The sequence below is a fragment of the Natator depressus genome, chromosome 4 (genome assembly GCF_965152275.1).
Source record: "Natator depressus isolate rNatDep1 chromosome 4, rNatDep2.hap1, whole genome shotgun sequence".
Taxonomy (NCBI): Eukaryota; Metazoa; Chordata; order Testudines; family Cheloniidae; genus Natator; species Natator depressus.
Genome location: NC_134237.1, coordinates 1,670,740 through 1,698,352, shown reverse-complemented (window position 1 = coordinate 1,698,352; position 27,613 = coordinate 1,670,740).

Below are 27,613 nucleotides of genomic sequence, written 5' to 3'. Positions count from 1 at the left end.
AGAAGTTAAGGCACAGAAAGACTTGGGCCTAGTCTAATTGTAGAATTTAGGTCGCCATAGCTACGGTGCACAGGTGGGTGAAAAAGCCACATCCCGGAATGCCGTAGCTATGCCGAGCTGACTCCTGGTGCAGCCACAGCCAGGTCAATGGAAGAATGCTTCTGTCAGCCTAGGTACTGTCTCTTGGGGAGATGGTTTTCCTACAGCAATGGAAAAACCGCTCCCGCCTCTGTAAATTGTGGCAGGCTTATGCTGGCACAGCTACGGCGCCATAGCTGTGCTGCAATAGTTCCTGTAGTGTAGACAAGCCCTAACACCAGGCAATTAGTGACACTCCAGCTGAGGCTCTGCCCCTATGAATCTGTTATTCAGCTTTTTTAAAAAGCAGGATGGAGTGCAGAGAAGAAGGGCAATTTCCATGCTGTGCCATCCCAGCTCTGCTTGTAGCCAGGTTCGGATCAAGCCGGGGCAGCTGTCCCTTTTCTCCACGCTGCTTCCTTCCCACTCGCCCATCCTCCACTAGCTGCTGCTGAGGGGAAGCCTACTGCTGTGATACTGGCTGCTGCATTTTCCCACTATTGCTGATAGTGCACTCTGGGGCAGCTCCCAAAAGCACCACAGAACGAAGTCTGGGGTCAGAGTGCAGGCTCGAGGCAACTGGCAGGATATCTGAGTGGGGTGTGCATTTCCCAGAGAGCTGGAATATCACTGCCAGTCAGAGAGCTGGATCCCTAGGGTCAATGGTCAATTAATATTAATCTCCCAGCTGCCTGGATTACCCATTCCTGGTCACCCCCTGCTCAGAGCATCTCTTCCCCCACTATGAGCACCCTTCCCCTAACAGACTGGTAAATATTAAGGACCAGGGTGGGCAGCCCTCACCCCCTCTGGAGAGGAGCTCAACTCTCCATTCCCATCATGTGGCTGTGGGAAGAGTCCCCTAACAACAGCTCCATGATTGTCATGGTCTGACGTGGCCCTGTGCCCCTAGCAAGGGAAGCCCTAGGCAGTGGGAGTAGTTGGACAGCGCCATCTCCTGATCCTACTGCTGCAAAATAGGAAAATCCTGTCTAGGGTTTGGGCGGGTCTCCAGAGAGCTCAGATGCAGACAGTGGCCTCTCAGTTGCCTCTCAGGATCCCTGTGGGGAGTTGGGGATAGGTGCACCCAATCCAGAATAGGCCAGTGCAGGAGGGGAAAGGAGTTTGCAGGTCACTCCCTCTCCTGCCTCCAGGACACCAACACTGAATCATAGAATCATGGAATCATAGAATATCAGGGTTGGAAGGACCTCATAAGGTCATCTAGTCCAATCCCCTGCTCAAAGCAGGACCAATCCCCAACTAAATCATCCCAGCCAGGGCTTTGTCAAGCCTGACCTTAAAAACCTCTGAGGATGGAGATTCCACCACCTCCCCAGGTAACGCAGGTGTTTCACCACCCTCCTAGTGAAAATTTTTTCCTAATATCCAACCTAAACCTCCCCCACTGCAACTTGAGACCATTACTCCTCGTTCTGTCATCTGCTACCACTGAGAACAGTCTAGATCCATCCTCTTTGGAACCCCCTTTCAGGTAGTTGAAAGCAGCTATCAAATCCCCCCTCATTCTTCTCTTCCACAGACTAAACAATCCCAGTTCCCTCAGCCTCTCCTCATAAGTCATGTGTTCCAGTCCCCTAATCATTTTTGTTGCCCTCCGCTGGACTCTTTCCAATTTTTCCACATCCTTCTTGTAGTGTGGGGCCCAAAACTGGACACAGTACTCCCGATGAGGCCTCACCAATGTCTAATAGAGGGGAATGATCACGTCCCTCGATCTGCTGGCAATGCTCCTACTTATACATCCCAAAATGCCATTGGCCTTCTTGGCAACAAGGGCACACTGTTGACTCATATCCAGCTTCTCGTCCACTGTAACCCCTACGTCCTTTTCTGCAGAACTGCTGCCGAGCCACTCGGTCCCTAGTCTGTAGCGGTGCATGGGATTCTTCTGCCCTAAGTGCAGGACTCTGCACTTGTCCTTGTTGAACCTCATCAGATTTCTTTTGGCCCAATCCTCTAATTTGTCTAGGTCCCTCTGTATCCTATCCCTACCCTCCAGCATATCTACCTCTCCTCCCAGTTTAGTGTCATCCACGAACTTACTGAGGATGCAATCCATCACATCATCGAGATCATTAATGATCTGTGGTTCTTGTCTCCCAGCTTTGCACTGGTCACTAACTCACTGCTCATCCTAGGATCTGAGAGGCAGGCTGGGTGCTCTCTGCCTCACGCATCATTACCAGGGACACAGAGTCTCCCAATCCTGTCAATGGGTCACAGAGCAGGGCGGAATCCAGCTCATGCTCCCAGACCAGAATCGACCCTGCGGTGCTGAGAGGAGTAAAATCTCCTTTTTGTGAGTGATGTCTGCAGACATGGCTCTGAATACACCGCTGGGGCAGATCACCTGAGTCACATGGGCCCATTTCCAAAGAGAGTCGTGGTGTGATGGGGGGAGGGGAGAAGAAGGGGGAAAATGCTCTGCAGAAGGGGGTTGTTTGTGGGAGAGTGCCAGCGGTCCTGGGCGAGGGCTGCAGTGACAGTCAAACTCAGCCACGCAGAGATCTGAACCCTGAAACTGAGCCTGCTCGCCCAGCCCTGATACTGGCCTGGTGGAAGAAGGCTGCCTACCTGCTACTCCTCACTGTGGTGCTGGAACTGTGTCACGTGCGGGGAGGGAAGGGCAGTCCATAGACACCAAGGAAAAAGCGAGCCATGGGTGCGGGGTGGCAAGACGGCTGAGTGGGGTCTGGCTCTGGGGACAGGGCAGGGCTTCTCAGGAAAGGGAGAAGGTTAGACAAGCCCTCTGAAAGGTTTGAGCCAAGACCCAAATACTGAGGCTAGGTTTGGGAGTGGGGCCTGGCTGGAGCCCAGTGGTGTGAGCCCTATGCACACTAACGAGGCCCACGGGCAGCTCGCAGGGGGCAGAGATCTCTAGTGAGAAGTGACCTCCATCGTGGCCCCTGCATGTCACGGCAGCTGACCCCGTTTGGCCGGTTTCCACAGAACTCTGGAGGCAACAGGGACCCACGAGGTGCATCGAGCTCAGCTGGGGCTGGGGAGGAGAAGGGTCAGCCCCACAGCAGGTTGCACAGGTGCCCCCGCCCCATGGCTTGTGTAGGTGGGCCAGAAACAGGCCCATGGAACACACAACATGCCCCTCCTGGGGGGATACCATGGGCCATATTCCCAGCAGAGCTGCTAAGGCCACTTTGCGATGGGCCAGAAGCACGGTGTAGCCAGAGACAGCCAGCAAAAAGCTCCCCTGCACAGGGGGCTCTCTGAACGTGCTGGGTCCTCCGTGTCCTGTGTCAGTCACCTTCTGCCCCCATGTGAGAGGGAGCATGGGATGTCTTCTGGGCAGGGCTTGGGTGGGATGGAGACTTGGTGGTGTGGAGCTCGGCCACGCTCCAACCCTGAGCACCAGGGGCCCCGTGCCAGTGGGGTGAGTTAGAGCTGCCCCGTGCTGTTCTAACTTGTTGGGGGCAGGTGGCTCTGGCTCCCTGCTGGGCTGCCCCCACCCTTTCTGCACTAGCTCCAGGCAGGAACTGGACTGGGACTGGGAGTCTCCACTGGGTTCCTGCTTCCTATGGCAGTGATCGGCACCAGTCCTTTGCCTGGTGTAGAGGGTTTGCTCTTCTGCTCAGGCTGTGGGTGCTGGCTGTTGCACAGTGTGGGTCAGAGCCAAACCTCCATTCACTGCTTGTTCCTGCTGCCCAGCTGTGCAGGAGGGGGAACAGCCGCCTGGCATCAGTTGCTTTCCCTGTGTGCAAGTTTCTGTGATACAGGTAGTTCACACAGAGGAATAACGGGTCTCTTTATGCCCCTTTGCCTCTCTGCATAGGTGTGTAGCAGAGCTCATGCCTGAACCCTAAGACAATATTTGCAGTGTCCCTTGTGCTGAGTTTGCAAGGGGTCTTTTGCTGGTAGTGCCAAACTTACACAATAACCTCTGCTCCACTGCATACCAAGGGCATTGGGAAAGGTCCCCTGTCATAAATATAAAGGGAAGGGTAAACACCTTTAAAATCCCTCCTGGTCAGAGGAAAAACCCTTTCACCTGTAAAAGGTTAAGAAGCTAGGATAACCTTGCTGGCACCTGACCAAAATGACCAATGAGGAGACAAGATACTTTCAAAGCTGGAGGGGGAGAGAAACAAAGGCTCTCTGTGTGTGTGTGTGTGTGTGTGAGTAAGTGTGAGTGAGTGAATGAATGAATGAATGAGTGAGTGAGTGAGTGAGTGAGTGTGATGCATTTGCTGGGAACAGAAAGGAATGGAGTCTTAGAACTTAGTAAGTAATCTAGCTAGATATGCGTTAGAATCTGTTTGTTTAAATGGCTGAGAAAATAAGCTGTGCTGAATGGAATGGATATTCCTGTTTTTGTGTCTTTATGTAACTTAAGGTTTTGCCTAGAGGGATTCTCTATATTTTGAATCTAATTACCCTGTAAGGTATTTACCATCCTGATTTTACAGAGGTGATTCTTTCACTTTTTCTTTCATTAAAATTCTTCTTTTAAGAACCTGATTGCTTTTTCATTGTTCTTAAGATCCAAGGGTTTGGGTCTCTGTTCACCTATGCAAATTGGTGAAGATTTTTATCAAGCCTTCCCCAGGAAAGGGGGTGTAGGGTTTGGGGAGGATTTTGGGGGGAAAGATGTTTCCAAGCGGGCTCTTTCCCGGGTATATATCTGTTAGACACTTGGTGGTGGCAGCAATAAAGTCTAAGGGAAGAAGGAAAATAGTCTGTACCTTGGGAAAGTTTTAACCTAAGCTGGTAAAAATAAACTTAGGAGGTTTTCATGCAGGTCCCCACATCTGTACCCTAGAGTTCAGAGTGGGGAAGGAACCTTGACATCCCCCAAAAAGCATCTGGATTTCTGGGTGCTCATGAGAATCAAAGCACCGATTCTTCTGAGGTTAATCCAGGCTATCAGTGACTCTGAGACACAACACGCACATCCACATGCATGCGCACACACACACAGTACTTTAATTCCTGCATGAAATTTCAGAGAAGGCTGATGTAAATGTGCTCCATTTTTAGCCATGTATTTGGGGATGGTTAAGTGGAAGTGCCAGCAAGCAGCAGCCCGAGGCGGCTTTGTAGCATTCTTACACTAGGCTTTGGCAGGTGAATGACTCATTACATACTTAATTTCTTTCCACCCAGTTGCTGAGGGTGGTGTCACTTGCCTTCCAGCTGATAGGGAGGTGTTCCTGCAGGAAGATTGGCTGTAGCTCTTTGGCATGTCAGAACTTTCCCACGGTCGGTTGGGAGTGCTCAGGGCATGGGAAGGGTGGAGAACTGTTGGGTGGCGTCCCTCTCTGACTGATGGCATCGCTCATGCATTGAGGAACAACTCACATGAGCCAGAAGAATAAGGAACCGTGCTGAGTGTGGTTGCATTGCATCAGCTCCTCCTCAATGCCTAAACATCTGGGACACTTCGGTTCTTCTGTTCCCACCCAGGTCCTTGTCTCTCAAACGAGCGATGTTTTCCTATGGACTTCCCCTGCCCTGGCACAGGCTTGTGTGGCCGATCGTGCACATGGCTTGGTGTGGATCAGCTGAATCAGGCTAAGCAACCTGTCAGACTAAGCGATACTGTTTGAGTTGTTGTTCTGCTTCCAGGCATTGATGGCTCTTTTAGGAAAGTGGCAGTACCTGAAATATTAATGTCACCAATCTAGATGTCTATAGGTGATGACTCTGAAGTGTGATTTACTTTATTTCTCTTTGGTTTCATGAGTATGTTTCCTGACACAGAGTTGTTAGAATAATTCACAGACTTAGATCTCTTCTAAACCTCCAATGTTTCCTTTTGCTCCTTCTCCCTTTCACTGGATTCCATTACAGAGTCTTCACTTCTCCTGGCCCAGTCTGAGTCACTGCCTTGTTCTCTGCCTGCACAGTAGATTGTTTAGGTCAGTGTTTCTCAAATGCAGCCATGGTGGCCACATGTGGCCATCAGGGGCTTTTCTTGTGGCCACAGCCCCCTGGACTGTGATTGAGGGGGCAAAATAGCAGCACCTCCCCTCCCTGTTGCTCCTCGATGCACCGCCTTGGTGTTGGTTGCTGGGGCCACCAGCAGGGGTTGGGCCCTGCCCCCTCTGGAGGCACAACGCTGGAGGAGCAGGCAGCCCATGATTTCCCCACCTTCCCTGGGGCAGTGGGGCTCAGTCTTTGGGCTTCAGCCCTGGGGTGGCAGGGTGGCAGGCTCTGGCTCTGGGGCTTCAGGCTCCATCCTCAGACTATGGCTGCGTGGCAGCCGGTCCCAGGCTCCAGCCACATCCCCAGGGGACGGGGCCTGGGGATGGCTTCAGGCTCCATCCCCAGGCCCCGTCCCCTGGCCATAGGGCTTCAGGCTCCAGCTCCCGTTGCTTCCTTGGCCCCTGCTGCCTCCCCCAATCCCCCCATCTGGGGCTTAATTTGTCCCCAGGCTTGCCAGGGCTGAGTAAGTCTGCTGTGACAAGCGATACTTGTATGTTTGTTAATATCACTTGTCAGAACAGACTTACTAGCTAGCAATAAATAAATGACAATGATTTGGACATGTGTTTGTGCCTATTTATTTGTTTGTCCTAAAGCTAATTAAGTATTTTACGAAAAAGTGTGAGAGGAGCCGCCAGCGAGAATTGGTGGCCGCACTCTGAGGCCACCAAAAATGTGTCCCGAGAACCCCTGGTTTAGGTAGAATTGGATTGGCACAGGTATCATAATGTTCATTGCCCATGTGAACAACACATGCAAACTCTTTAGCTGCATGGAATTTAGTTCTCCACAGTTTTGCATTAGAATATTTTTATTAAGGTAACAAATTACTCGTTAGCCCAGATGAAAGGGCTCTGAAAAGAGCCAAAGACTGCCGTGAGGTCGGGGGGAACCGGCCTCACCCTGGAAGGTGTAGGCAGCCCGATCTACTCAGCTTGTCAAAGAAAAATCTGAGAGCTGACATGAGCAAATCCACCAATAGCTACAAGGGAAAGAAAATTTAAGAGGGCAGGTGGCTCTTTAATTTATCGGACAAAGACATAACAAGAGGCTACGGCTGGAAGCCAAAGTTAGATAAACTCAGGCTAGAAATAAGGCACACATTTTTAACAATAAGGGTAATTAACAGTTGGAACAATTTACCAGGGGATGTGGTTGAGTCTCCATCATTTGATGTCTAGATCAAGATGAGATGTCTTTTTTCAAAAAGCAAAACAAAACAACCTCTAGCTCAACCACAAGTTATGGGCCTGATGCAGGAATTACTGGGTGAAATTCTAGGGCCTGAGTATAAAGGAGGGTAGAATTAGATGATCATAATGGTCCCTTCTGGGTTTAAAATCTTTGTATTTATAATATAAATTTATGAAAGCAAAGATAAATAATTTTCATTTAAGTACATTATGAGTCAGAACAAAGATTGGGTAGCAGGGCTCAAACTTAGAACAGTCATACAAAGAAAAAATGGAACAAAATAATAATAATAAACTATTGAAATTCAGGAAGCATAAGGATTTGACAGAATACTGCCTCATTTGGCTAGCAGCACAAGTAATGAAGGGAACCAACTCTCCAAATACCGTTTTTGCCTGGTCATTCCCCCACAGAATTTGCTGAGTGCGAAAATATTGGTTTTGTTCTAATCACCACTGTTTGCGATGAAAGCAGCTAATTATAAAAGCTCTTTCCTCCACTTTTAGAAACATTGTTATGCACTCCTACTAAAACCAATGCTGTCTCGAGAGAGTTCTTGCTGAGGAGATCACATTGAGATTACGAGTGAACAAAATCCCAGGCTTTGGGGGCAGCTCCATGCCGTACATGAATATCTCATGGTAATGGACGGAGGCCACATCTCAAGGCTGATACTACTTGACCTCTCTGCAGCTGTCAACACAAGTGACTCCAGTGCCCTACTGCCCCAGTTACATGACATATTGTTGGCTGGAGAAGGCACAGCACTGCAATGGTTTCAGTTAGTTATTCCACTCCAACAGACCCAGAGCGATGATAGGCGACTGCTCCCCTTCCCTGATGGCCCTCACCTGCAGGGTCCCAGAGGGATCTATCCAGTCCCTCTCCTCTTCAACATCTCCCCACCTCTCTTGGAGAGGTGTGAGGTGCCAAACGCTCCATGGCAAACAATGCCACCACGGCAATCTGTGCCATCACTCTCATGTCACAATGCCTAGCAGAGACCATGCCCTGGGTGACCACCAGCCAGCTCACACTCAACCCCAGATGAGCCTGAAGTGATGCTGGCTGAAAGGGGAAAACACTTGGAAGAACGGGCCAGGTCATGGTTCTCTCTTCCATCAAGGGCGACTACCTGCATTCAGCAAATCACCTCTGGGTCCCTTCTCACTCAGCACTTCACCCATAAGTCAAGGGAGTATCACTTTTCAAAAGTGACTTTCCCCACCTCCTCCTGGGCAAAGATCTGGTCACTGCAATCCAGGCATTTGACACCTCCAGACTGGAGCACTCTAACTTGCTGTACCTGGGTCTGAAGGCCCCAGCACATGCCAAACAGGGCAGCCTTTCCCTCTCCATTACCCCTGGGCTTCCATCTCTCCATTGCTCCCAGCCCAGTTCCACTGCCACTTCCAAGCTTTGGACCTGATCTTGAAAGCTGCTAGTGGGGCAGGACATAGTTACATCAGTGATCACATCTCCCTCCATGACCCAGCAAGACAGCCGCGCTCCTCTGGGGTAGAGCACCTTATAAAGTCTAAGAGGAAGCATGTGAAGGCTAGGGACAAGGCACTTGCTGTTAAAGGGGTTGAGCTGTGGAATGACCTTCCAATGGATTTGCACTAATCTAAAATCTGACCACTTTCAAGGAGTGCTGCAAGACCCTCCTTTTTGCCAAAGCAGTCCCACCAGAGCCAACTAATGGGGGAGAAACTGCAGTGGGTGAAAACAACATATACACGTACAATCCCCCAAGCAGAGCCTCTGCTACCAGGGAAGGGAGAAGAGCAAAAGAATCATGAAATCCACTAGGGACCATGCCACACAGATCTAATTTACCTGGGAAGTGCTTCAATATTCTGGTGATGGTAGCAATAGACAGACGGACAGACCAAGATTACTCATTGCCCGCCCAGCTCAGATCACTCAGAGCAGAGCTTCTGTAAAATCCATGGAGTAAATGTCAGTTTGTTATGAAGTGGATTTACGGGTTGTACAAATGAAAGCTTACATTGTACGCTCTTTGGGGTAGGGACTGTCTCCCTCCCCAGAGGTGTGTACAGTGCCTAGCACAACAGGACCCTGATCCCTCCCTGGCCCAATGAGTGTTACATAATACACATTTCTCAGGGTCAGATGTACTCATATCCCTTTGCTAGGCCTTAGCATGAGCCCAGTTATTGGGTTTTTGTCATGGCACTGCTGTCACAAACCCGTGCAAGTCCTGTCTATGGTTAAAGAGAGCTGCCATGCAAGAGTGGCTGGGAGATATCTGTCACACCATTTGCCCTGCAGTCACTGTAGTGTCCACAGTCTGCAGCAAAGAGTCCTTTTCGAGGCCTGGACTTGGGAACCCGTCCAAGCAGAAACAGCTCCCAAAGAATGCACCTGGGGTTTTACAGGATCTGGGACACAGCGTGGTGAACCGCAAAGCCGGATATGTCCAATAAACCTGCATCTTCTTTACTTTATGACTAAGTCTCACTGTATTAAATGAAAGGTTTCTAGTGACAGAGCACTCAGAGTCCATTTCCACATATCAGAGCCATGAAGATATGTCTCCTGGCCCTGCAAGAGTCATAACCCACATGTATGGCTTTCTGCACACCCCAGCCATTGACTGCAGCACCTCACTCCATGCTGCTTGTGCCAGGGCACGCTTTATTGCTGTGTTCTTCTTTCTCCTGCCCTGCCGCCTTGCACGTGAGTCTAGTAAAACACCGGGGGCCAGATAATTAGCCCCTTACTCACACTGGTGAACACTTGCTCATGAGAGCAGATCTATCAGCTTCAGTGGTGCTGTCTGTCAGAGAAACTGCCCACCAGTGTGAGTAAAGGTCTTCTGCATCTGGTCCAGTGTCACAGCACCATCCAGCTGGGAAGGCAGCCCTTGTCACATTGATTAGCTCTCTGGGACAGGGGCTCTCTGTACAGCGCCTAGCACAATGGGGACCTATTCACAGTGGGGCTCGAGGCACTCCACAACAGAACTGGTAAATACTAACACTAAACAATGTGCCTGCATTCACCTGTAAGCACGATTGGTGCAGTGGGGGACGTGGGGCCTTCCACTGGGTATATTTCCACTCCTAAAGGCAGCACGCTTAACTGGACAAGAAACAAGGGCCAGGTATGGCCAATCCAGTGTGACTAAACGCTGCTGCTATCACCACAGAGTTTGGCACTTTCCTTGGGTCCAGGACCCTAACAGCTTCTGAGGAGTTTTCGGGTGAAGGTCTAGCCTCACCAAAGGTCAGTGGGAGTTTTGCCATCAACTTCAATGGACCCAGGATTTCATTTGCCATTCATTTCTTCTTGTTTTCATATGTTCCATTTTCTGCCACTGGAATTTATTTTTTAATTTGTTTTCGAAGCACCTTTGACAGCACAAATGATTCTCTTACGCCAGCGGGAGCTGAGCCGTGATTGGCTGAAACGATTGATCACAGCGGTGTACCTATTTTTGTGCTCATTCCAGGCGGCTGGCAGATGTTCCCATATAAATGACTAAGGCTGTATATCTGACTGTCATCCTCACCCACAGAATGGGAAAGACCGTAAACAGCTGCTTAATCAAAGGGTCTGCAGAAAAGCTGATGTGATTTCTCTTCCTAAGCAGGCCGGCTCCTGGACCCGCAGAAGCCAACAGCAAAGTTCCCATTGACTGTAGTGGTGCAGGAGGGCTGACGGCCTCATCAAGACTAAGGATTAGAAGCAGCTAGAACGTCACTAGGCCCCACACATTTTCTAACCAATTTGTTTATATCTCATGTGTAGGGAGTTGTGGATTCAATTAGAAAATAACACCATTGCAGCTGATTGCCCAAGACATACATTCTAATAGTAGCTGGAGAGAGTTAGACGCCCGAATTGGTTCAGAATTGCTCGCCCTAGTTAACATGCTCCTAATTATGATGAACCTGCTATTGTCAACAATGTTTTAGCCAAGGCAGGGAGAGAAGACACTCATATGCATTTGGGAGGAGCTCTGAACTTTCTATTAGATATTACGCAAGACAGAACCTCCTATAAGCTGGTTTGCCTCTCAGAAACTGCTAATTAAAAAGCCCTTAGGCTTTATCTGCCTGATTAGGAATGCATACTTGTATGGAAGAAACTGAAATGCCAAAATCCATGGCAGTCCTTTTTGTTTTAAAACATAGGTCTCACATATATATAAATACATTTCTTTCTTCTCATTGTTTTAATGCCTTCCCATTTGATCTGCAAGGAAATTATCCATTCTAATATGCATTCCAAATGTGTTACAATTTTCATTTATATAATCAGGGAATGAGAAATGGGAAATACCCCAGGGGTAGCACAAGATTGTTTCCTTCCCTGTAGAGTTAGTCTCTTATACAGAAACAATACACAAATACATGTTCTTTAAATGGCAATTAGATACAAGATGGGTGATGGATTCCAGCAAGGTTTGTTGTCTTAGGGGATCTAGGCCCCTGGGTTTGGTTCTCTGTTCCATTACACCAGTGTGACTCCATGTGATGCATTGGGAATATGTCTATACAATTTGTGAATTTGGTGTGAGAACATGAACCCTCATGTCTGGGTGAGGCTCATGGTAAAAGAACAGCAACAGAGGGTCCTTGACTCTAAGTATCCAATTGTTGGAAATCTATTCACTTTAGACAAAAGACTAGTCCCTGCCCAGAAAGACTGTCTAGGGGATGGTCACCTTGGCAACAAAGTCACCTGACAGGGATCTGTGCTCATGCAGGGAAGCTGGCAGGGATGGCCACCTGACATGGGGGCGGGGGAAGTGGAAAGTTTTAAAATGGCAGGGCTGATCTGCTCAGGTGTCCATTTTGTCCAGGCCATGAGGGGCAGACACTTACCATGTAACAGCTGCCTGCCTGCATCCAGGTGGGTCCCCACAGGCTCACGATGGGAGGGTGAGCTGGCAAGGTTTCAGATGTTTATTATTTGGGGTGGTCTGTGCTCTCCTGGGCTTTCTAAGATTAAGTATAAAAGAGCACAAACGTGTTAGACTCTGTGAGGGGTGTGTATGTGTTGGCTGCTTCACAATGTCTGTGTGCCCCAAGAGAGGCACGCTGTAGCCAGAAGCGTCACACCATTGGGTGAGTTCTTGGAGAGGGTGCACTTAAATAACTGGGGTATCTAGGGGTCAGCACTGCACTTGGGGTGCTAGTGCAGGTGGGCTGAGGAGCCTCCTTTCCAAGAAGGGGACTCAGAAAAATGTTCCAAGAGGCCAAGGGAGAGGCCAGCAGGGCTGCAGCCCCACGGGATCCAAGCAAAGAGGCTTGAATTCCTGTCACAGCCATCCTAGCGGGTAGCCAGAAGGGACACTCTCTAGGATCTGTGACATTCCACTGGCTGTAGCTCCATTACACTGAGGAGAGCTAAAATAAATGACCAAAATAAAGAGAGGAAAATGGCTGCTTGGCATGAACAACATAGGACATACACATTTGGCTACTGGAACTCAAATGTGAAATTGCAGAACTACTAACAGTGGTATGTAACCTATCACTTAAATCAGCTTCTGTACCAGATGCCCCGATGGTAGCTAATGTAACACCAATTTTTTAAAAAGTCTCCAGAGGTGATTTCAGAAATTACAGGCTGGTAAGCCTAACTTCAGTACCAGGCAAGTTGGTTGAAATGATAGTAAAGAACAATTATCAGACTCGTAGATGAACACAGTTTGTTGCGGAAGAGTCAACCCAGTGTTTGTAAAGAGAAATCATGCCTCACCAATCTATTAGAATTCTTGGAGGAGGGTCAATAAACGTGTGGACTAGGGTGATCCAGTCAATATAGTGTACCTGGACTTTCAGAAAGCCTTTGACAAGGTCCCTCACCAAAGGCTGTTAAGCAAAGTAAGCAGTCGTGGGGATAAGAGGGAAGGTCCTCTCATGGTTCAGTAACTGGTTAAAAGATCGGAAACAAAGGGCAGGAATAAATGGTCAGTTTTCAGACTGGAGAGAGGTAAATAGTGGGGTCCCCCAGGAATCTGTATTGGGACCAGTGCTGTTCAACATATTCATAAATTATCTGGAAAAAAGTGGCAAAATTTGCAGACAATACAAAATTCCTCATGATAGTTATGTCCAAAGCAGACTGTGAGGAGTTACAAAGAGATCTCACAAAACTGGATGACTGGGCAACAAAATGGCAGATGAAATTCAGTGCTGATAAAAGCAAAGTAATGCTCACTGGAAAACATAATCCCTACTACACCTACAAACTGATGGGGTCTAAATGAGCTGTTACCACTCAAGAAAGAGACCTTGGAGCCACTGTGAATAGTTCTCTGAAAACAGCCACTCAATGTGCAGCAGCAGTCAAAAAAGCGAACAGGACGTTAGGAACCATTGGGAAAGGGAGAGAGAATAAAATGAAAATAAATAAAACATGATGCCACTATGTAAATCCATGGTTCGCCCACAGCTTGAATACTGCGTGCAGTTCTGGTCGCACCATCTCAAAAAAGATATTAGAATTGGAAAAGGTACAGAGAAGGGCAACACAAATGATTAGGGGGATGGAAGAGCTTCCACATGATGAGACGTTAATAAGATGGGGACTTTTCAGCTTGGAAAAGAGACGACTCGGTGGGGATATGAGAGAGGTCTATAAAATCATGACTGGTGTAGAGAAAGTAGATAAGGAAGTGTTATTTACTCCTTCACTTAACACAAGAGCCAGGGGTCACCCAAGGAAATGAATAGGCAACAAGTTTAAAACAAAGAAACTAAAAGAAGTACTTCACACAACATATAGTCCATCAGGGGATGTTGTGAAGGCCAAAAGTATAACTGGGTTCAAAAGAGAATTAGATAAGTTCATGGAGGACAGGTCCATCAATGACTATTAGTCAAGATGGTGAGGGACACAACTGCATGCTCTGGGTGTCCCTATTGTCTGTCTGCCAGAAGCTGGGACTGGCTGACGGGATGGAGCAGTCGATCATGACCTGTTCTGTTCATTCCCTTTGAAGCACCAGGCGCTGGCCCCTGTCAGAAGATGGGATCCTGGGCTGGGCTTTCCCCTCGTTTTACAGTGTTACTTCCCTGCAACAGGTCTGCCAACCTCCGTCATTTAGGTGTCATGGTTCAGGCCACCAAAAGTCATGAGACTGGCTCAAAGATCATGAGATCGTTTGAAAATGATAGAGTTGGGGGGTTCTCCCCCCCTTTGCTTGTTGGTGCTTCAGGGGGTGTGCTCGCTTCACACTCTCACGGTTTTCTCCACAACCCTAAGGGCTAAAAACTTATTTTTTTCTTTTAAACAAAAGCTGAGGTTGCACGCCAAGCTCCTGATTCCTCCCTAACCCTGAGAGCTGGGTATGTGTGCGCGTGTGTGGTGGGTACTTGGAATCCAACCCTGGGTTGCCCCCTATCTATACCGGCTTACCAGAAACCCCTGGGGCTGAATGCTCCAGAGCCCGGGGTATGAAATCCAGGCCCAGATCTCTCTCCTCTGAATGTCTCGCCCTTTGCCACAGGCCCCACTTGGAACCCCTTCTTTCCCCCTGCCATAGCATGAGAGCAAGAGGCAGGGCCAACACTAACGTCCCCAAGAAAGCTCCCACTCAGCGGGAGGTTAGAAAGAAGATGCCAGAGTTGGAGTTTTATGCCGCAGTGTTGCCTGCATCCAGAGAGCTCTCCCTAGCAGCAGGTGAAACCAAATTCTCTTGTGAAAGTCACAAGAACTAGTTCTAGCTCGTGTAACAGAGGCAGGAGCCGCAAACAGCTTTCACCTTCCAGTGACCCTAGCCGTTAAGAATGTGAGAGCGACTCAGTGGATTGTAGACTATCTCACCCAGAATCTATTAACCCTTCATTGCCTGGGTTAAGGTAAACCAGTGAAAAGCACATAGCTAAGGTCTTGAGCAGAAATATTGCCAACCTTGATGCATCTTGCGATATTTGTCGTTTTCCTTAAAGCCCCGAGCTCCTGGAGTCCTGAGATTAAATGAGACACTAAGAAAAGTAACTGACTGAGAAAAGTAAATTTCTAGTCCTCATAGTTGCATAGAAATGCTTGAACACGCGGCTCATGGGCAGCCTGAAGGCCCAGAAGGCAAATGAGGGAATTCTACTTAGTTTTATTATTTTTTAAAGATCTCTCAATTTTAAAGCCAATCTCATGATTCTTGAGCGCTTGGGGTTGACAGTCCTGGAGCCATATCATCAGATCTGAGTGCCTTAATAGTACAGCTGAGTTCCTCATCTGAACACAAACAAAAGCAATTAGGACAAGATTAAAAAATATTATCCAACGTATAGGCTCCGGAATCCTTATTCAGGCACCTAAATAAGTGGACTAACTTCCAAAAGTCCAAAAAAGCCAGCAGCTCCCACTGCCTTCAGCGCAATCAGAACTCAAGGCTTCATTAAAAAAATAAAATCTAACTCTCTGCTTTTAGCTCATTTAGTTGTGAACATAACCTTCTGAATCCAGAGACAGAGAGCCTGACTCAAGGGATGTGGGAAAGGTAGGAACTCCCCCGCACATGCCTCCATGGGACACTTCAGGAGGACAAGAAATAAATTAAAAACTAACTTTCCTTTTGGAGAATTTGCTGTTGTTTGATTAAAAAGTGTTAAATTGAAAAACACCGGAAAATTGAATTTATAAAAATAATTAAAAACCCTCTTTCATAAATTTTTGTTAGGAAGCTAATTTGGGTCCAGTTACATTTGTTGACAATTTTTCCCTGCAGAAAATACATTTCCATGATGAAGAATTCACTTCTCTTCTCAATAGGTTCTTACCCCACTCCCAGCATGGTATCTGAATGATTTCCAGTTATGCACTGAGTTAGTTGTCATGTGTGGTTCAGTCTCTCTCTCATCAACTCATCTGTTTGGTTTTCATAGATTTTCCTTTCATTTTTATTCTGTTAAAATGTTCACGCTGCTTTGTGTTTATGTTAGAGGAGGCAGATTGGAGAAGTACGTCCTGCTCTCGGAGCGGAAGGTGGGGAGGTTGGTGGTGATCTTTAGTTCCTGAGGAAGTTCCTTCCACAATCGTGGACCAGCCCCCAAGAAAGCTCTGCGCAGACAATCTTTACCTGATGGTAGAAAGTACCATGGTCCCTGACCAGCGGCCTTGTCATACACAGACCTCACTTTGCAACTATAAGCTGTTTTCAGTGTGCTTCCGCAGGCCATTGCTTAGGAATTTCAACAAGAAATTTAGCTTTGTTCACACCTGGTATTCAAAACAGAGACTTTTTTAAAAACGATTAAAACTATATCAGCACCTTTTTACAAAAGAGTCATTTTGTTTATTCCTTGCTGGTTTCTCAAGTGAAAATTAAAATCTGGTTGGATCTAACTGGCTTTTGTGTTTGGAAAGGAAAAGTTTGCCACACTTTTTGTTTTCAAAGGGACGTGGTTTGGCAATGTGGTTTTGTTCTCGCAATTGAAAATTGAAAATGTGGCTGTTTCCGACCTGCACGTTTTTGATGTTGCCTTTAGCAAAATGCCACCTCCCTGTAAAAAATGGTTAAGACAGGCAGCAGTCAGTACCAGACTACCCACGAGGCCTGCCACCTGTTGCAGCATGGGCCTCAGAAGGCATCCAACGTTCTCTGTGACATTGGTTCTCACAATAATATACTCTTGGGTGCTCCTTTCTTCTGCTGCCTCATTATTTACCTATTTACTTCTCCTCAATCTTCAATAACTGAAAATCCAGCCCTTCATGACAAAAGACCCGGGATAGTTCCCACTATTCAAGTCTTTCCACTGGCTTCAATGGGAGTGGGATCAGGCCCCTGTGATGCACATATAGAATCATAGAATATCAGGGTTGGAAGGGACCTCAGAAGGTCATCTAGTCCAACCCCCTGCTCAAAGCAGGACCGATCCCCCACTAAATCATCCCAGCCAGGGCTTTGTCAAGCCTGACCTTAAAAACCTCAAAGGAAGGAGGTTCCACCAGGTAACGCATTCCAGTGCTTCACCCTCCTCCTGGTGAAAAAGTTTTTCCTAATATCCAACCTAACCTCGCACACTGCAACTTGAGACCATTACTCCTTGTTCTGTCATCTGCTACCACTGCAAACGTCTAGAGCCATCCTCTTTGGAACCCCCTTTCAGGTAGTTGAAAGCAGCTATCAAATCCCCCCTCATTCTACTCTTCTGCCGACTAAATAATCCCAGTTCCCTCAGCCTCTCCTCATAAGTCATGTGCCACAACCCCCTAATCATTTTAGTTGCTCTCTGCTGGACTCTCTCCAATTTGTCCACATCCTTTTTGTAGTGTGCGGCCCAAAACTGGACACAGTACTCTAGATGAGGCCTCACCAATGTCGAATAGAGGGGAACGATCACATCCCTTGATCTGCTGGCAATGCTCTTACTTATACAGCCCCAAATGCCGTTAGTCTCCTTGGCAACAAGGGCACACTGTTGACTCATATCCAGCTTCTCGTCCACTGTAACCCCTAGGTCCTTTTCTGCAGAATTGCTGCCTAGCTGCTCAGTCCCTAGTCTGTAGCAGTGCATGGGATTCTTCCATCCTAAGTGCAGGACTCTGCACTTGTCCTTGTTGAACCTCATCAGATTTCTTTTGGCCCAATCCTCTGATTTGTCTAAGTCCCTCGGTATCCTATCCCTACCCTCCAGCATATCTACCTCTCCTCCCAGTTAAGTGTCATCTGCAAACTTGCTGAGGGTGCAATGCATGCCATCCTCCAGATCATTCATGAAGATATTGAACAAAACCAGCCCCAGGACCGACCCTTGAGGCACTCCACTTGATACCGGCTGCCAACTAGACATGGAACCATTGATCACTACCCTTTGAGCCCGATGATCTAGCCAGCTTTCTATCCACCTTATAGTCCATTAATCCAGCCCATACTTTTTTAGCTTGCTGGCAAGAATACTGTGGGAGACCGGGTCAAAAGCTTTGCGAAAGTCAAGGAATAACATGTCCACTGCTTTCCCCTCATCCACAGAGCCAGTTATCTCGTCATGGAAGGCAATTAGGTTAGTCAGGCATGACTTGCCCTTGGTGAATCCATGCTGACTGTTCCTGATCACTTTTCTCTCCTCTAAGTGCTTCAGAATTGATACCTTGAGGACCTGCTCCATGACTTTTACAGGGACTGAGGTGAGGCTGACTGGCCTGTAGTTCCCAGGATCCTCCTTCTTCCCTTTTTTAAAGATGGGCACTACATTAGCCTTTTTCCAGTCATCTGGGACCTCCCCCAATCACCAAAGCTGTGGTATATCTCCTTCTCTCAGTGCTTAAGAGACAATGGAGAAATGATACCTTAGTCTTGGACAGCTTGCTCTGATGTGTAGAAGAGAATCCACTGACTGTGCCTTGTGATTTTTGGAGAACAAGGAGGAGATCATGGTCCTCAAATGGGGGGTATAGTAAGGGTGAAAAAGACCTCAAAGAACCTTATAGTTCTGGATGTTCTCAGGCCACAGCAAATCAGAGCACGAAAGAAATGTATGGAGGGGTAAGGTGTTCCTGTAGGGTGCTAATGGAGGATCTGATATTTGCTGTCGGCTTAGCCAAATCAGTCACACGAGCTGAGAAGACTCAATAGATTCAGTGGAAGGCCAAAGGTTTGCTCTTGGATGCTGGGGCTCATCATGCTGTGGCCACAGAGATATCAGGCTGACTCAGCTCTGACCAGTGGAATCCTGTCTGAGATTCCTGGTGCATTTTGTTGACACTGCTGCCGAGGAGCTGCTGATTATAATAAGGTACTACTAATGTACAGTATATAAGTAAACTATTCAAAATCAGCTCACGGGGCAAGAAATAAAGGAGACCCTTGCGAAGCACATCAGCTGTTCACAGTCTGTGAGTGCAGAGGAAACAGCTGGGAAGGAAAAAGGGGAGTGGGGAAGTAATAAATGGAGCTTTCCTTAAGGTTCTTGCACACTAATGTCACCACTCCACTCCACAGAGGACTTCCTCCACTCCGCTCCACACTCTGTGGTGTGACTGGGAAGGGGACGACATCGGCTGAGCTGCCACCCATCTGAGTGGATGCTTAGCTGGAGTCCAGGCACTCATGAGCTATGAGTGAGTAGCATTGTGCAAGCTACTGCCTATACTTGGTGATTAGTGGATATAATGAGATTCCTGCCGTTTCTAATTGTATCCACGAACTTAATTACTGGAACCCTGCCCCAGTGTGACCCAGGCCTCTTTGACAACAGTCACGCCTTGCTGAGGATCTTTACTACACAGGGGTGAATATAGCTGGTGGGAAATGGTCTTTTCTCATTCTTGGTTACCTGACAACTAATCAACCCAGTGAGGATCATCTGAACAGATGAGCTTTGATGTTTATTCACTGAGTTAGCCTAAGCCAATAAATAGCTGGTAGAAGATAAAGCTGTCCTCACTGCATGAGAACAAGGACTTAGGCATTCTTTGATAACATGCAGCACAATTCACTCTGTTTCATGAAGACAGAGGCCAAAACTTTTCAAGTAGCGTGCCGAAAGTCAGGCATTTCAATCCCTCGCCAGGACCTGGGTGAGAGTGGCCTGATTTTCCGAGCTGCTGAGCTCCCACAACTTCCCCGGGGCTGAGCTGGAGCTGCAGCCACGCAGGAACAAGGACAGGTAGGTGGGTATGGAGGGATTGAGGGGTCTGATCCAAGGCCCACTGATGTCACTTGGAATTTCCTCACTGATTTTCCGGGCCATGGGTTAGGAAATGTTGGTCACTGCTAATTTGCATACTTTTTTGCATATTGGCCCTCATCTCTGTTGCAAAATCTTTGGCTGGTTACGCTGAAGGCTGTGGTGCTTGAGCAGGGCGAAGGGCCACTGGGGGGAACGGCAAGACTCTCCAGGAACCCCCTTCCCTTGTTTTCCCAAACGGCACCTGCACAGTCTACTGTGGACTTAGCCCTGGGGTATCCACACCTGGCTGCTGTGCAGGGAGAAAAGGGGGTCAGGACCATTTGTTTTACAGGAGAATAGGCCCTTTTAGTGGATGGTGAGGGCTGAGCAGGGAGAGAGCTGCCTGCTCTTCCCTGATCCTTGGAGAGCTTGGATGGAGAAGAACATTCACCCTTTGAATTTTCTTCCCTCTGGGACGGGCAGCTCCATTGTAAAACTCTCTGCTAGATGGATTTGCTTCATGCTCTGGGGCCTTCCAGTCACTCCGGCTGTCAGCCAGCCCTCTTCCCTACCACTGGCCCCAGGAGGCAGACGTTGAGGACGTACTGCCTCCTTCTGGCTCGTGCCCCATGCCCCTGACCACTGCAGGAGAAGCTGGCGTATGGAACCCATACAATCCATTCTCCCAAATCCTCTTTCATTCTATGGACAAACCTCCCTAGGGCAATGTCATGATGCTGCTATTCACAATGAGTAGTTTTTGACTCTACCAGTATTCCAGCTGATTTCAATGGATCTATTCATGGGGTAAGGTAATCCTCAATATGAGCATGGCTGGTTACATTCTGAGGTCCATTCCGGAAGGGAGAGGGGTTGGCACCTGGGGGCATAGCTCGCTAGCAGGCATCATGAGCCCATGCTAGGTTCACTGTAGCTGACATTCCCTGGTGATGTTGTTAAAGAAAATATTCAGAGCTTCTGTAATCTTGACATGAACTATTGGGCCCTGGATCTCAGGAAGGGGAGCTCAGTAAAGTTTGGTTAATCTCTCTCTCCTCCCTTACGAGGTAGCAAAGGAAACACCCGAAGACTTTTGGAACTCAGGTGAGTATCTCTATTTTTATCAAGCCATCATCAGGAATCCCTTGTCCAATTAACTGCAAATTCTGCCCAAGCCTCAGCACTAACCTACCAATTTGGAGTCCAATAAGACCGTCTAGATTTAGAATGCAAGACAAAACAGGGTTTAAAGTGGAAACTCAGCTGAAAGCTTCCTATGGAGTGACTATCTCTGCTCCATAATGTGTGTACTTGTATATACATATAATATAATCACAATGCTCAGAGCGGAAGGAAAAGCCTATAATTTAGTTCACCCTTCAATGAGAGCAGGATTTATCACCTTCATTTTCTTTTCTAGTATTTTGCCCAAGTTACCTGAACACTATTCCACAGTTCAATGTGTAGCAGTGTGCTACAAAACACCCAAAGGAGGGGGAATGCCCAACTGTTTACTTTCTGAAAAATTACCCCGAGAAATTAAAGATTCCATGTTGTAGCATATACTAGCTACACCCAGGCAGCTGGGAAAAGAGTGTTCAATTTACATCTTAAAGAGAAAGTAGGAGTCACATAATGCAGCTCTATCCGAAACAGGTTATTCTAAATACAGTAATTTTGGCAATGGGTAATCTTCCTCCTTTGTATAGGCCAGTCATAATTATGCCTCAGGGAACAAAGCCTAATGCAGGTGCACATCTTTTTTCAAGTGATGGTTGATTGTTTATCGGTTCATCTTTGTTTCTTATTTTCCTGCCAATTTAAAAAGAGCTTCTAAAGTTTGACAGGTTTCAGAGTGGGAGCCGTGTTAATCTGTATCAGCAAAAAAACCGAGGAGCCCTTGTGGCACCTTCGAGACGAACAAATACATTTGTTCGTCTCTAAGGGACTCTAAAGTTTGAGGCATCATTGCTGCAGTCACTCTCCGGCAAGCTCACTCAAGCCAGCAACGGCTTTTCTAAAGGGTTCTGAAAATTGTTTAAAGGGGAATTTTACATTCGGCAGATATTTACTGGATAATATTTTTTACATGCGCATACTTTGTTAAGTTAATTTTGGTGGAATAAGTGGGCCCAAAGAGTCAAACGTGTTAATGTGACCCTGTCACTGGCCAACATTAAAGAGTTTTAAACCGGTTTCAGGGTTTGGTGTACAGAGACCTCAGCCTGCTTAGCACCAGGGCAAACACACCCTTAAAAATCCTTTTTACCTTTTATTAAAGACACAGAAAAGAAGACAAAACAGTCCTGGATCTGAAATGTCAAGTATTACGTGAGGCTGTCATTTTAACACCATTCCTCGCTCCCTTCCCCTTTGGCTGGGTTCAGTCTTGAGAAGGAGGAACCCCTGGGTTTGAACCCCGGTCTCTCAGAGGGTAACAACTGTCCTGTTAGGGAAAGGAGGAAAAGTTAGCTGGTCTGGGCTGGAGCTGGTAACATCAGATCCAGTTTCCTAGAATACAAAACAAAACAAAACAAGCACACAGGAGGGGAGAGCAAAAACCAGCAAACAAAAAAATAAATAAAGCCGCTTGTGTGTCTGTTGTTGACTTTCACTTCCAAGCTCACCGCTGGGAAACCAAGGCAAGGCACACAGCCTCATTATCCACGCTGAAACCTAGCAAATTTGTACCAGCATCAGGCTGCTTAGAGCATTTCTTTTAACAGCCTCTTTGGTTCACAGATTCACAACAGTGTTGCAAAATACGCAGTCTTGGCTGGCTAAGCAGACTCTTATTAGACAGAACACAAAAGGAGAAGGACAGGAGGGGGAAGAGAAAGGCGACATGAAGGCTGGAGGGGGACCAAGTCTCGCATCCCTGGTGGGGTCTGGAATTTAACTGAAGCCAGCAGAGGTGACAATGGCATCTGGGTCCCTCTTTCTGGCCCAGTCTGGTCAGGACATCTCCCAGGACTGGAATGACGAAGGCCCAACAGCATGAGGATGGATCCTAGGGCCCCAGGGGAGAGTGGGAGTGGCAGTCAGGATGGTGAAGCAGTTGTTGGCAGGCAATTTCTTTTCTTTGAAAGACGCCTGAGGGGTGCTGGGCAGAATAGCCCGTCCCCCTCATTATTTTGTAAACCAGTTAGACCCAATATCCAAGACACCAATTTTGGTCCATTGATTTCCGGTTCCACACGTCTCTTGTTTACCTTGCATGATCTTAACCCAGTTTTTGTGTTATAGCAGGAGGCCTTTTTGTTTGGACTAATTCAGTCCATCTGTCTCCCTTTTGCATCTTTTCTCATCACCCTTTATTTTTCTAGGCTAATGTGATGTTCTATGAACTTTCACTCACGTCTCAGTTGAGCTCACAATTAGGGTAAATTTGTGGGCCCCATGATCACAAACTACTCCCATGCACATGCGTGCATATTTAATATGTGTATATATAATATGTATGTACACACACACACACACACACCAGGGCTGCCAACTCATGAGTTTCTCACAAGTCTCATGATATTTGCTGTTCGTGAAGCTGCAGCTCTTGGAAGCATGTTATCTGCTGAGAAACTCAGCTTTCATTAAAAAAAATAATCAAATTTCTAGCCATCCTGGGTGCGGAGAAAAGCTTTGAAAGCTTGGCCTTAAGTGCACCCTAAAGGCCCAGAAAAGATCAGGAAAACAAAAAGAACCCCAGATGTACTGGGGGGTTTTTAAATGACTTTTTTAAAGCCAATTGTGATATTTTGGGGCTCAACTCAGGATTCTGAACACTTGAGGATGACAAACCGACACACACATATGTACAAAAAAGCTATGTTAATAAGGTTGCAAAGTCAAGCTCTCGGACGTCAGGAAATGCATATAACATGGACTGAGCCATAATCATTTAGAGAGACAGAAAGAGAACTCTTCATTATCTATAACTTAGCCAATGAATTTTGCCCTTTTTACTGTTTATAAATTATCCGAAGATTTTTGCCAATGCATTCGCTAGCCAGACCTGTTGGATGAATAGTTTATGCAAACAAATTTCGGCCTGTGAGCTGTTCACTTAGACTGTTTGCTAGCTCATCAGTTGTTAGTGGGGTTCATTTGGTCACCTTAGTTACATGCTGCTGTTTCTTCTACCTGCCTAGAGAGTCACAAATCACACATACTCCAGTTTCTCCAGGAATAGCCTAGTTTGCATGGAATTCTGGGATTGGTGAGAGGAACAGCCATTCCCCAAACAGTCAGCTGGTGACATGAACTAAAACCCAACACAATCTGAATTAACCTTTGCAAATCAAATCCCGCATGTTCGTGATTGTGGCACTATTCCAAGAATCTCCTCCACCCAAATCACCCCAACACAGTGAAACAGGATGAAAGGTCCCAAAATAGAAAACCAGTCCAAACCTCCTGCAGGAGAAAGAGAGTTGTGAGCCTGTAACATTCCAGAAAAACCAACTCCACAGAGAAAGACAATGCTTTTTCTGGACATTATAGGGGTTCTCAAAAAGAAAAGGACGACTTGTAGCACCTTAGAGACTAACAAATTTATTTGAGCATAAGCTTTCGTGAGCTACAGCTCACTTCATCGGTTTCTGTTGCCATTAACTTGCTGAATATAGGTCTGAACCTAAAAATGAAGTCTAGCAAACACAGAGATACTTATATTTAATGATACCTCCAGCCTCCTATGTGGTAAGGAGGAAGGAATTAGGGCTTGATTTTTCACTGCCTCGCCCCTGGTGTTGTCATTTACTCTTGTGCAAAGGGAGTGCAAATTGGGGGGAACACAAGTCAGAATAGTAGCACTTTCCACTTATTTTGCACCAGAATAAAGGACAACCAAAGGTTTCCCCTTGATTTCAATGGGAGCTCGGCACCTAATAATCTGGCCCCAAATGCGTACATCTCATTGAGAAGTCATGTAGGTGTTTGGGAAAATGTTGTCGTAGGTGAAGTAAATATGGTTAAATATTCACATAAAACAATTTGGATTTGAAGAAACAAACATCCAGATGATACCAAGTGCAAACAGCAAATAAAACACAGCACTGTGCAGAAGAACTTTGGACACCAAGTAAGAACTTTAGAGAGTCCTTTAGAGGATTGACTAAACTCATTCTAGCAAGGCTCAGGTTCTCAGGGTGATAGCTTTCTGGACCATCAACTTTCTACAATTCATAGGAAGAGAGAGTGTTACTGGACCCCCCTCATCCAAGACAGAGGAGTGTGCTACTGGCTCACCCCCTGAAGACAAGGCCCAATGCTGGAGGTGGTAGAAACGCCCAAGTGTCTCCCTCCTCGAGAAGAGGGCACTGAAACGGAGAGAATGGGGCTTACCGGGGCAGGCTGCATCAGGAGGAAGAGCTGTAAAGATTGCTGGGATGGGGAGCAAAGTTTCAGCTCATGCAGGTAAGTGGCCAACTGTGGGATGCCTCTTTCAACCTAGCCCAGATTCCAACCTCTCTGATCTTCACTCATCACTGCTCACGGCAGAAGAATCCCTTAAACCCTGTACATTAGGAAGAGCGCACTCTATAATTACCCAGATGGAAGCCTCCGAGAATGGCTATAATAGGGCTGTTAACACCACACCGACAATGACAAAGGATGTTGAAATGCTGAAAGCTAAACCTGTCCCTTCTCCCTGACCCCTGCCTTTGGCAGCAGTCTCCAGAGGTCATTTTTTTAATGAATGGGGGGAGGAGATGGAGGAGGGGGCTGAATGGCTACTTCTTGCATTGCTCTTCTGAAACAAGACTCTAGACTGGCAGCATTCCACCAGCTCCAACGCCCAGTGAAGTCGATGAAAAGATACCCATTCCCATTCATTTCAATGGGGGTTGGAGCAGGGCCAGCAGCCCACTCTCCTGCCAGGTTGTGGATTCCGGTCCAGTCTTCTCTCTGAAATGTGTTGCTTTATCCTGCTGTGGATCATAACTGCCTGGCTACGCTGGCCTGCCGTGGATGGGCCCGGGGCCCTGTGCTGCTCACATGGAACCCGCTGCAGAGATTCATTCTTGGAGTCTATCCCCCTTCCCTGGCTCTTCAATAACACTTCTCTGTTGCTCCTCCCCTCCTTTCATCTCCTCTCCCTCCTTCCTTCTCCTGGTCAGGGGATCCTTTGGCAAATGATAGTCCTGACAGGAGCTACATTTACTTTTTTTGAGAGCTGGTCAAACTGTGCTAAGTGTGCTTCATGAACAATGCTGGAGGAAACAAAGGTTTGGGTTTTGAAAATAATTTTCGTCCCAAAGTTTTTGAAAAATGGAGCCCTCCAATGGCGAAAACGCTTCTTTCCTGCTTTTTTTACTCTGACTCTCAGTAGAAAAAGGGGGAGAGGCGAGATGGGGGGAAATGAGAATACATTTTTCTCATTTGCTAAAAAATGAAACATTTTGACCACAAAAAATATTTGGTGAAAAATTTTGTTTTGGTCAAAAACCCTTTAAAAATTGTACAGAAAAGCTGGTCAGCTCTATTTTCTCATGATTGCTTTGCCTGTTTAGCTCATGGACCGTTAGATGCTATTATTTGCTTCCTATAATGTTGTTACAATTCTTTATCTCCTCTTCTCTCTCTCACCCGCATTTCTGTATCCGTATGCAGTTAATAACCATTTGTGGGGTTGGACCTCAGTTCCAAGAAGTCAGCCATGCAGTTATACACATAAAAATACCTGTGCAAGTATGTGTCCAAATTGGATACACTATTGCCATGAGCGCATGACAGAACTGGGTGTTTCCACGAGCAAATGGACAGTTATGAAGGAAACTCACTATTTGAACGCACAAATATCCAGTGGCACAGGTTACTGCAACTGGCAGGCACAGGTTAATGCAACTGGCTACTCATTTCGGTGCATGTAATTATGCACCTGACTTTATATGCATTTAGATCCATTAATATTTATCTTGAACTATAGAAATGAAATGGGGGAAAAATAAAAACGTGCAGGAGTCTGTTCATGATAAAAGATTTCTATGGAGGGGGAAAGCCAGGTCTGTGTTTTCGAAGTCAGATGTGCTCAGATGCATACATCACATATGCAGACAAACACCTATTGAGCAGGTGGAAATCTGCCATACAGCAGCCTATAGATAACCTACGTGGCACATAGGGTCCCCAGACCTATGTCCTCTTATTTTTCAAGGGGCCACTTTCATGTCAGCACTTGCCTAGGTTGATAAAGTGACTTCTTGCTTGGAGAACCGTGGCAGAGCTATTATATATTTACACAGTCAATCCATATACCCCTCTCCTCTGTAGTGGTGAGCCCCTTATTAGCTCTCCATGTCCTTTCTTAGCCAGATGCTGTAACTCATCCACAATTAGGATAAGAAAAGCTGAACATAGTTTTTACCCCTCAGTTCAAGGACCAGGAACCAAAGGTATTTCTCTGTAGACTAGCTCCACAATTTCTCACCTGCAGTGGACCACCAAATTTCATCTGATAATTTGTCCTCCTCTCTATTTGGTTTCCAGCTCTTTGTAGATGTTATTATAGTGGTGTCTGGGGGCTCCAGCATAGACTTGACTGGGTCCTACACAGACACAGAGTAAGAGAGTCCCTGTCCCAGTTTTTAGAATATAAATTGTCAGGACAGACAAAGGCTGGAAGAAGAGAAACTGGGATTAGATGGGATTTTCAGGCACGCCTAATGAGCACAAGTCCCAGTGAATGTCACTCAGGTGACTTTGAAGATCTCACTCATGATCTTCACTTTATAGATGGAAGACAGAAGACCAAGGCATGTAATGACCAGCCCAAGGTTACACTG